Source organism: Plectropomus leopardus, chromosome 19 (genome assembly GCF_008729295.1).
Source record: "Plectropomus leopardus isolate mb chromosome 19, YSFRI_Pleo_2.0, whole genome shotgun sequence".
In the NCBI taxonomy this organism is placed as follows: Eukaryota; Metazoa; Chordata; class Actinopteri; order Perciformes; family Serranidae; genus Plectropomus; species Plectropomus leopardus.
In genome coordinates, this window is record NC_056481.1 from 12,747,949 (window position 1) to 12,759,397 (window position 11,449).

General features: G+C 37.7%; 1 pseudogene; it reads right to left on the reverse strand.

Annotated features, from left to right (window-relative positions):
- Positions 1 to 845: 845 nt before the first annotated feature.
- On the reverse strand, positions 846 to 5,445 carry LOC121959098 (annotated as a pseudogene).
- Between the last annotated feature and the right edge of the window lie 6,004 nt (positions 5,446 to 11,449).

The window sequence follows — 11,449 nt, forward strand, 5'->3', positions numbered from 1 at the left end:
TCGTCTGGTGGCTGGGTTTAGCCTTAGAGATAAAGTGAGGCGCTCAGACATTTGGAGGGAGTTGGAGTAGAGCTGCTGCTCCTCCACATTGAAACGGGCCAGTTGAGGTGATTCACACATCGGATCAGGATGCCTTTTTGGCCCTCCCTGTTAGAGGTATTATGGGCACATCCAACTGGTAGGAGGCCCCGGGGTAGACCCAGAACATGCAGCAGGGCCTATGTATCTTATCTGGCCCGGGAACACCTTGGGATCCCCTGGGAGGAACTGTAATATGTTGCTGGGGGGAGGGATGAGCAGCCCCAGATAGAAATGGATGGATTGACGGACATGACAATTAAACATTTTTCAAGGGTTACTGTTGCATTCACAAGCTCCTTGGATGAACCCATATCCCGAACTTGGAAGTCGCTCCTCTGGTTTCAGTTTGTTCGTGAGTTTTAAAGTTGTAATGTGGAAACTACATGGATGCTACAAAGGAGATGGGCTGTTTTTTATTGCTCAGAGTTTTTCACATCCCAATGAAGATTCATGTTGGTATCCAAATACACTAAAACAGTTTGAAGCTTGAAATTATGTGACTTGTTGTACCAGTGCATTCCTGACTGTTAATACACAACCTTTTCTAACTAATCTAGGTTGCTCTACATGGACAGCTGCAAAACATATTCCAAATTTCATGTAAGCAAAAGAATTAATATGCAATACGTAAAGTAACGGGAAGTTTTTTATCATCAACCAAGCATTTAATTTTGTCCACCATGTTTCTGTGTTTATGACGTGAAAGTGTGGTACCAAAGTTTTTACCAACTCTCCGAGCTGTTGTTTCAACTCTTCATATATATTTTCCCTGATGGGAACTATTTTTTCCAATTATTCCTTCACCACATGAATGGTTTATGTGTGCCAGAATATTTCTCAGCTGACTGTGGCTCCAGGAGTCTCAACTCATCACCTTGCAAATGCTCCAAGCCAAGAAAGTGCCCAACATATGACTTCCCTGTAAAACTGTTAATAGTTTTTTGTTTAATTGTTTTTGTGCGGATTTTAAAAAATGAGAAATGAAATGTTACCTGTTACTTATGGTAACAGGTAACATGTCTTTATCTAACTTTACATAACAAGGCAAATAAGTATATTTTCAAAATGAAGTATTTCTTTAAAAGCAGGTTGATTCAAATAGATGTTTTATAGCTTGTACCAAGTGTGGCTGGGATAAAATCATGCATATCTTGCTCACCAGGACTGGGATTGGTGCACCTTTGCAATATTTGACCCCCCAAACCCCCTCCCCCTCTCTCACACACACACACACACAAACACACTCATCTCTCCTCCATTATTTTCTTCAGGCAGTCCACTATGTCCTCGCCGCTGACCCACGGAACTATGTTTGCTTTAAACGTGGCCGCCTTTGACTGCTGCATCTCCAGCAGCAGCCTGTGCATGGGGAAGTCCCTCCTGGGGAAAGCTGTGTCCCGGGGCCCCAGAGCCAGAGAGGGACAAATATCATTGGCCCCATCTCCAATATAGAATACCCTCTGGAAGGGAGCACCACCACGCTCCTTCTGTCTGCTTGCCAGATACTCCCGAAGAATCACCTGCTTGCACATGTTGTCAGGACAACGGGCGCACGAGTGGGAGTGGAAAGGGAGCAGCACAAGACGGCCAGTCGCATCAAAACTGGCCGGGTTTGTGAAAATTTTCCGGAAAAGGTGACGCAGCCCAGCACGCTCCAGCCATGTCTCGATGAAGTACATGTTGGCGTCGGAGACCACTGCCAGCTCAAAGTCCTGCTGGTGGCTCTGCAGACACTGGAAGAGGTTCAGGAGTCCCGGTGTGGGCGGGATCTTTGCCACCGCTGAATGGATGGAGTCCTTAGTCACGCCCTGATCCGCCATGTATGCCAAAACCTTCTGCATGTGCTCATTGTAATGCCCCTCCCTGTAGCTGTTTCTCAGCCAGTCAGGGAGCTGTTGGCTTGGTAGAGCGCGCGCACCACAGCGTCATCGCTGCTCTCATTGATGATGGTCTCATCAAAGTCGAACAACACCAAAAAACGCGGTTGCTGTGGCGCTGCATGGGAAATGTTTGATGGAGCTGTCATCTTTGGTGTGTGGAGGAAATAATGAGTGGTCCCTCTAAGAAAATGAGATGGAAAATTGTTAGCATGTTTTTTATTGTCAAGGACAAAAGATTCTGTGAAGTACTGATTTATTACACCCTACTTTTAATATAAAATGCTAATGGCTGGCGGCCATTTAACCCTTTGAAACCTGACCAAACTAGCTCAATTTCTTTCAAAACCATGGGCAACAAAAGAGGAGATGACCGAAAAATAGTAAGTAATAGTAAAAAGTACAAGAAAAATACCTGAAAATTAGTTTTTAAAAAAGTGCTTAAAATGTTTTAATATTTCTGTAACGCATTATAAATATAGTTTTTCTCTAGCTCTATTCATTTTCCCTAGACATTTTTAATTTAATTTTATGTCTTCTTCTAATGTTTTGCAATTTGTGGGTCACTTCCTTACCAAGTTGCCTTTTCCCATGTTTTTGAGATATATATATATATTCCAATGGCGCTCAGGGTTTAAAGGTTTTAATACTTGTGAAAGGCATCTTAAAGCAACACAAGAAAGGTGATGTTGTTCCAGGTTTCAAAGGGCTAAACTGCAGTACCAGACCAACTGAAGAAACATCAAAATGTCTAAATACTCTTAATTACACCACATGATGTAGGGGAAACATATGTTTACAAAAGGAAATGAAGGGGGCAGAGTTTGAACAACACATAAACAGGATGTTAATCACACTTAGCAAAAAAAGAAAAGAAAAAGCTTTTGTTCATTTTCAGGAAATATATGCAGCACATAGTTATACAATCCCTATCCTCATTACAGTTTTCCACACAGACATTCCTTTATTCCTTTAGGATTGCGGGGGAAAAAAACTTTATTCACACATTCAAGGTCTCGGATCAGTGCCAATTCCATATTTACATAGCTGCTATATTTTCAGCACAAGGCTTTCACTGTTGCAGGCATGTGGTAACATGAGTGAAGAGGGAGCTGCTTCGTCACAGCATACCTTCACCATAAATGGAACAAATATGAGTGGGAATGACATCCAGCAGTGGAGAAACATAATGAGTAAATACTTCTTGTGACAGGTAGGTTACTATACTTCTACTACACAACATGTCATAGGACACACAGAATGGCTGTTCTTTAATTTATATAGACCTAAAGAGATTTGACTATTTTAACTATTATTTTATTTATTTTATTGGTTTTATCTTTGGTGTGCTTTTACTTTTACTGGTTAATTTGTTAATCTTTTTTTTCATAATTTGGTGATTTTACTTGTGTGTTATTGTCTTTTATTGGTCTATTTGTTTAATTTTTTCTATTTTTTAGTTTTTTAATTGACTTTAATTAATATGTATTATCCTCCTTTAATGGTCTACTTTTAGTATTATTATTTTATTTAATTACAATATTTTCAATCAGGTCTGACTCACGTCTTTGTATCTTGTAATGGTTTATTCTATATCTTTATTAGTATGCTATGTTGTTATCATGTATTATTATTATTAAAGTTTTACTTGCTAGCTTGCTAAAGGGCTAAAGCCTACTGCCTAACAACGCCGAAATGCAGGAACTACATATTTGGTAAAAATTAACCTAAGACAGCAGTCTTTGAATTTTTGACATAAATATTATGCCACAAAATGTATAATTTTATGAACAAATGTGAACAAATTTGCAAGAACTAGAAAACAAAGGTAAAAGCCAAAATGCAGCGACTGTACTCTGGTTAGTCAAAGCTAGAGAGATAGAAGATAACTTTAACTAAAGCTAAATTTACCCCTTTTTTAAAATTTTTAATGAGATGAAATTATCAAATTTGATGGCCCACATAGCATTTGTATAACCAAAAAGATAAGGCAGTAGCTGAATCTAAACATAGTGTAGAAAAAAGTAACACCAGATAAGCTACTCCTGCTAAAAGCTATATCTGTTAGACACAGTCTGGCTAAGAGCCTTAAAATTAAAACCATTTTTTCTCAACTCTACCTTTGTAAGACAGTAGCAAGGCATATTTAGTTAAGGCCTACTTGTAAATTAAGATTTCACACACAAAATGCACAATCATCTTTTAAAAAATAACAATAATTCTTATAGATTAAACTACTTAACTGTAGGCTATATAAATTGATTGAAATTGGCTCCACTTAAACTAATATGTAAATATTTACACATCAGTAATAACAATTTATAAAAATAAAACAATGATATAATATTCTGCATAATGAATAATCTGCTTTCCATGTTTAAGTATATTGACTGTAAGTCAATGATCTGGGTACTTCTTCCCCCACTATGGGACTGACAAACAAGCAAGTTGTAGGCTATGGGACTGACAAACAAGTTACGTAACTTTTAACTATATAGGTTACTAGAAAAAGCATAAATTTAAAATTGGTTTAGAGGGATACAATAAAATGCAATAATAACTGAGAAAGAAAACACTATACTACTAGTCTACTACCACACTAGATGTCCTGACAAGCTTACGATTAAGAAGGTCATGTGCCAGAATAGCCTGTGCCCAGTTTTACAGGCATCTTGCACAACCTGCGCATGTAAACTGTCTAAATCCACAAAGCATTGTAGCAGAGCTTTGCCCTAGTAATTACCTAACAGAGAAATGTAGTGCCAAATTATTTAATTGGCTAAAACCACTTTGAATATACAACACAATCCCTTTTTAAGAGATGCATTTAGGTATGATATTACATTTAAAATGTTAATTTTGTTATCAAATATTCATTTTTACTAGGATTTGACTGTATTTTTTTCCTGGATTTGCAGGGAAGCTTGGCCTGAGGGGACATAATAAATGCATGTCGTTTCTTATGACAATGTCAGCTCATTGACAATGCAATAATGACATCAGACCAGCTGGTTTGGTGCTCAGTGATATAACCTGCAGTTTGGCTGCACCGACGCATCGTGCACAGTGAACCCGGTCTCCCTCACATTATTAATAGGACATATTTACACACTGAGCTATCTAATTTTAACCCGCAGCAGCTATTCCTGTGTGAGCGAGGTTACCACTCAAAGTCATTAGCGCGGCTCTGTCTGTCAGCAGTCGTTAGGCTGACCCGGTGTGTGTCCGAGCGGCAAAGATTGAAAGGCAAATTCAAACGGAGAAATTACAAACAGAGAAACGCAAAGACAGAATAATGAAACGTGCAGAATAAAGAAGAAAATCAGGCCTACCGGCAGTGGGCATATGAGCGGGGATGGTAGGCTGCTAGGTGCCCGGCTCCGGCGGCGACCGCATCCCAGTGACGCGGCAAGATTTTTTAAAGGAGACTCCCACAGCAGCACAGAGGGTATTCCCATTTAAAGCCAGGCCGTCAAGTTCGTCAGCAGTAAACAAGGAGCTTCCGACGTATCCTTTCAAAGTAAAGGCGCAAACGGGTAACATTCTATATTCTATGTATATCGTTTTTTTGTTTTAAGGTATTTATATCCTTTCATTTGCCTCCTTATCTACTGTTGAGCTTTTTTCTTTTTTTTTTTTTTAGTTTGACGCATTTTATTGAGAGGTGTTAATTTGTTTTTTTTTTAGCAAATACACACAAACGTAGAAATTATTGATAAATATACAAATGCATAATGAGGGACCTAACTCCCACAGACACCATGCTTCTCAAGGATTTTTAAATGATAAAATAAACAAACAAATAATAATACTAAAAAAGAGTATTTTACTTATTAATTGCTTTTTTTATCTATCCATCTATCTTTAGGTTTCATCCTGCCTTGGGTGTTTCCTCACTTATGGTAGTGTTATCTCAGTTCCTGGTTTTGAGTAGCCTTGTCTTAGTGCTTTACTTAATTACAAAGTCTTGCTTTTTATCAATGTGCTTGTGTGCATGTGTTTGTGTTTTCTTGTGTGGCAATTTGTGCTACAGTCCAGGCATCCTAGTGTGGACTTTAACTTTATTTTCCTCCAACTCCCCCATTTCAAATCTGTATTTTCAAGCACAATGTGAAATAAAATAAATAAATTTAAAAAAAAAAACACAGATTTGTACTGTAAACGGTTTTCAGGGACTTGTACTTAGCTGCGACAATTAAATAATGCACTCTAATACGTCAGTAATTATAACTAAATGATATAACTGAAAAGAGGCATTCTTCATAACAAGTGCTTTCACACTAAAGTAAAACATCTGAGTACTTTCTTCAGAATTGGCCATTTTACGTAGTATCTCAATGCAATCTAATATACTGGGGTACAACAGTTTGGCCACATACTCTATATTTATTTAAAATAAATAAATAAATACAGTTGGAACCATCTTCATTAAAAAAAACTTCAGTTCTGCAATTTACTCTTAGCACTATATGTGGCATTCTCTACTACAAACTCTATTTTATATTTGCAAACTTGTGAACCTCAACAGCTTCAAAAAATGTAAATGATTTTGCAAACAAGATGTGTTATGTTGTTTCTCACTGGTCACTTTTGGAGCTAGGCCTCCCCTTGTAATTGGACACCACCACTGAGAACCTAACTATTCCATAATCTACAGTTGTGTGGTATATTGTGATAAATCTGTTTTCAGTACAATCAAATACACTTGCAGCAGTATTAACAGCCTACTAATAACTGATAATCAAACAGCTGTTACACTGTGGAAGACACACATTATAGTTGTGAAAACGCAAGTTGACACTTGGCCTTGTGCTGGAAAAGTCCATCTAAAAATAAATGGAGGCATTTCTGTTGAAGTCAGCAGCAGCTACGTGTCATTGGCCATGGACAGCTGAGGGTTAAACAAAGGCCATCTTCTAAAGACTGTGTAAAGTATCTGCTGTACAAAGGGCTGGTTCTCTGCTGATAGAGAAAGAGGATAATAAGCATAATGTTATCACTGTATCAACATCTCAGCTCCTCTACCCTTTATAAACAAACTGTATAGTCCATATGTTGTGTTCAGTAAACCTAAACCGTCATGGTTTAGGAGGAGGCCAGGAAGGAGAGCTTGCAGACCAGTACTGCAAACAGCTGTTCAAAGCGACGCTGCTGGATCTGGAGCCAATGTCTGTGGAATATCCAACCTAAAACTAACTTAATTCGGTAATTCTTTTTAAATGTCCTACATGCAAAGTAGCTTTTTTGTTGTCTTTTTTATCACAGTCTGGAATATGTCAATGATTTGCAGCAATATTTATTGTGACAGAACATCTAGTGGAAACAGCATGTATTTTCTCCATGTCAAAATATGATTAAAAAGACGTCATCAGGTGGAAAATAGTAAAACAGACAAATTTCAAGGCAAAGCCCAGAATGACACCCAGAAATAATACAATGCAATGTTTTTATGCTTAAATGGCTGTGGGATCAAAAATTGCAGTTTGAATGGGTTTCGATTGTTTGTTTGTTTTGCAAGTAATGGTATGGATTTAACCATTTTGTTTACACAGTGTATTTTAGATTTATTGTTTGGAGCTGAACTGGAAATACCAGTATTATATACACATACATAATCTTCCAAAAGTGCAACCAAAATGCAGCCAAAATTATCAAAACATGAGGAATGAAAAGCGCATTACATGCACCGAGCAGTCCCTAAGGGGTTGACAATAACCAAGCAGACACGGCGGTCTGAAACACAAGCACCAACCAACAACGCCATTTCTGAAACCGCAGCTATCCAGCATCTGTAACAGCTTTTACGAGACAAATAATTAATATGAAACAACTTACCGACGGTGTTTTCATCCTGTGGCTGTTAGCTTGAATCAAATCCAGCAAAAATGACACCAAGTCTACTGGAGCCCGTTGTGAAATGTCCACAATGTCCAATTTTTAAACCCGAAAACTCCCAAATATTCCCAAAACTGTCCATGGCGATGTCCTTTAGCGCACTTCAAAGCGTCCGACTTGAACTTAATCCGTGTTAGCTATCACAAGGCTAACTTTAGCTAGCTTACCTGCTACATAAAATACATCCAACCGCTCTTCAAGTTCAACAGACACGGTCCGGACTGACGTCGGTGATGATAATTTTGCCTCCGTTTGATTTTAAATGGACTCTGGACTTTATTTTTTGGTGTTTTACCCAGTAGTAGCAGCGAAGCAAGCAGATAAAACCAGAATCAGCTCCACCTTTGGATTTGAAAACTTCCGTTGGTCGCGTCATCACGTTACAAAGGGGCGGGGCCTGTTTAAGGGGGCACCACCCAAAACATTTTAAAAAAAAAAGAAAATCCTTAAAAATTGTGATGGAAATAAAATCGCTATTTTTTTAAATCACAAAAAAGAAAAAAAACTATATATAAATATAAATATATAAATGTGTGTGTGTGTGTGTGTGTGTGTGTGTGTGTGTGTATACACCTCCAGAAAGAAAATAAAACATAGTTTCAAGTATGTTAACCTGTATTATGTCAATGTTATATGATGATGAAAGGAGAGCAGAAATGGCCACCAAGTACCATAACAACAATAAAGGGTTTTTCTGTTTTGAAAATGCTATAAAACAATATCTAGATTTCTGAGGCAATTACGGTCATCTCTCCAGTTTAAAGACAGTTAACAAACACAAGCATGTTCAGCCTGGGCCCATTCTTAAGACATGCTCACAACCGCTACTGACTGGAAAATCAGCGATTTGATACAAGTCTGGATGCTTTGTTTCTTAGAAATTAATCTGGAATTGTTGTTGATAAATCTTTTGTTTCAGTTTATTTCTCAGTGCATATTTATGAACAGCACTGAAAATATAGCAGAATTAGCCAGGCAGCTAGTTTTTTTAATCTGTAGTCCCTGGCTAGTTGGGAATTCAGCAGCCTAAAATCAAGAAACAAGTATCAGAACAATAATCACTATGTAAAACATTAACATGGTAAAGCTCAAACCTGCAAAAGTGCAGGCTGTCACTTGAAAGTTAAGTTTGATCACAAAAATCCAGAAACAATCTAAATGTAGTTTGAGATCCTTTGAGCAAAAAGACATAAACTAAACAAAAAGATTTTGACTGTTAGACCAATAGAGCCAGAACACGTAGCATTTAATTTGACATTAAAATGGGCAGTGCATGCTGTGATGGTTCTCAGCACACCTCCCTGATGAAACTACTATTACATTTTACTTCAAGATAACGTTCAAGATTAAGAAATCAATCCATATACTGTATTCAAATTACCAAACCAGCTGTATGAGAATTCAAAAGATACACTGAGCCTGAAAACAGGATGTTAGCTTGGATCAGCTAAACCACTTTTGAGAGACAGGACTCTGGTGATCAAAATCACACAGCAGTCATCATTAATCATGAGACGATCGTGGGAACTTCCTCATAAGTTTTCTTGCACTCATGAGGCTGAATCAGATATGCTGGTGCTGAGGAAAACCTGTCAGCGCATCTCAAAAACTACCACACGACGCCCCCTGCTGGCCAACATATGAGTCTAAGAATATTGGATAACCATATAAAAATTTGTCCCAGGTTGAGGCTGCTGAAATTTGAAGGATTATTGATAAATTACAGTATAAATGGTGAGTGTGAATGTCAGTTTAACTACATTGTAATTAGACTGTGGTTAATTGTACCCAATCTCAGGGGTCAACTTTAACCAATGTGGAATCATTACACAAGTTTAGCGAACCATATGTGATAACACTTTAATAATACAGACAGGTTAGTGCCATTTAACACAGAAGGCAAGTGTGCATAACATGTGTATAAAAATGAAAAAAAGAGGCAGCATTGTTTGATCACCATCATGAATGCAGTAACACATCAAATCCTTTCACTTGTTGAGACACAAAAATAGTTTCAATATCATGAAGAGATTAACAGGCTCAGCAGACAGAATGTTGCAAATTAAATTCAATGGTTACTGTACATACATAATGTTTGAATGAGTGATTAAGAGTCTTTGAATGGATTATTATTATAGCAGGTTATTATAGATGTATTTTAACAGCTGTAATAATGTTTTAGAATTATATAAAGGGAAAATGTTATTTCAGAGTATGAAACTATTGACAAACTGATGACAATCAAATATGATTAGGATAATGTTATGATGGAAATTGCAGCAATTTGTTCACAGGCAACAACATGGAGAGTATTTTAAATACCTACTGGAAAGGCACAACTTTTTCACTGACCACTAGATGTCCCTCGCTGCCTGCATGAGTGAATACCGCATCAGTATAAGTACACTGTTGTCAGATTATTATAGAAAACATGACACTTTTCTCACATTTTACACACAGTTTTGAAGGCCACATTTAGGCACAAGAGCACAAGTGTAGTTTTGTACGTGTATTTCCATTAGGCATAATAAATTTGTCAGATCTTAGAGGCAAGCACACACTACTTGCACTGTCTCCTTTGTGGGGCCCAAAGATCCCATTCTCAAGGAAAAAGACAATTCCCACAACCCACTTAAGACATATAATATAAATATGTCTTGAGTAAGGTCCATCGTCGACTCATTTGAAATAAATTAATTCAGAGTTGATATGTGTGTGAATTGATTTTTTCTTTGTTATCAAATCTCATGGCATTACAGAAATATATGCAAAGAGGATTTAGCAGTGTGCTAAACTACTCTTTAACATCTGGAGAACAATCTGCTTCAATCAACTCAGCGTGCTCATTAGTTAAATGTCCAGTGTGTGTAGGAATTAGTAGTATCTAGTGGTGAGGTTGCTTCCCATTCAGCTTGTAAAATATTAATGGATTCATAAAATTTGAGGAAGTCAACATGAATTCCGGTAGCACTTTTTTCTGATTATATCAAAAACAACCCTAAATCCAATTACTAAATAAATTTATCCATAAGTTTATTATTAGATTTTTATCAACCTACAACACAAGGAGCAGGACTGGGTGAGATTACTAAAAATATCAACTGTTATTCATTATTAATAACTTACAGAAACATTGTGTGCAACAGTCCACCTTCCACCTCTCTTCTCCCCTCTCAGTCCTTCTCTCCTCTCTTCAAAACACATACACGCGCTGTGTCGCGCCTGTTTTTTCTGTCCTGACAACAGTGTGACTGTAATGCATAAAGCTGCAGAATGCAGGTTTGTTCAGATTGAGGTGGTTGATTAACCCATATTTTTTCGCTGGTTGTGCCATGCAGATTGGATAGGTGAGCCTGAAACCACTTCTGACCCTTGGACAAATGAGTTGATGACCTCTGATGTGAGAACTACGGTGGCCTGTACAAAAACAACCAATGGCCCAATCTAGGGCCACTGTTTGGTTTGTCCCTTCTGGGCTACTGTAGAATGACACTGCTGACTCATTGAAGGAGGACCCACTCTCTATGTAGATGAAAACATCTCATTCTAAGGTATCAAAAACACTATGACCTTTTTCTTCAGGTCACTATGAATAA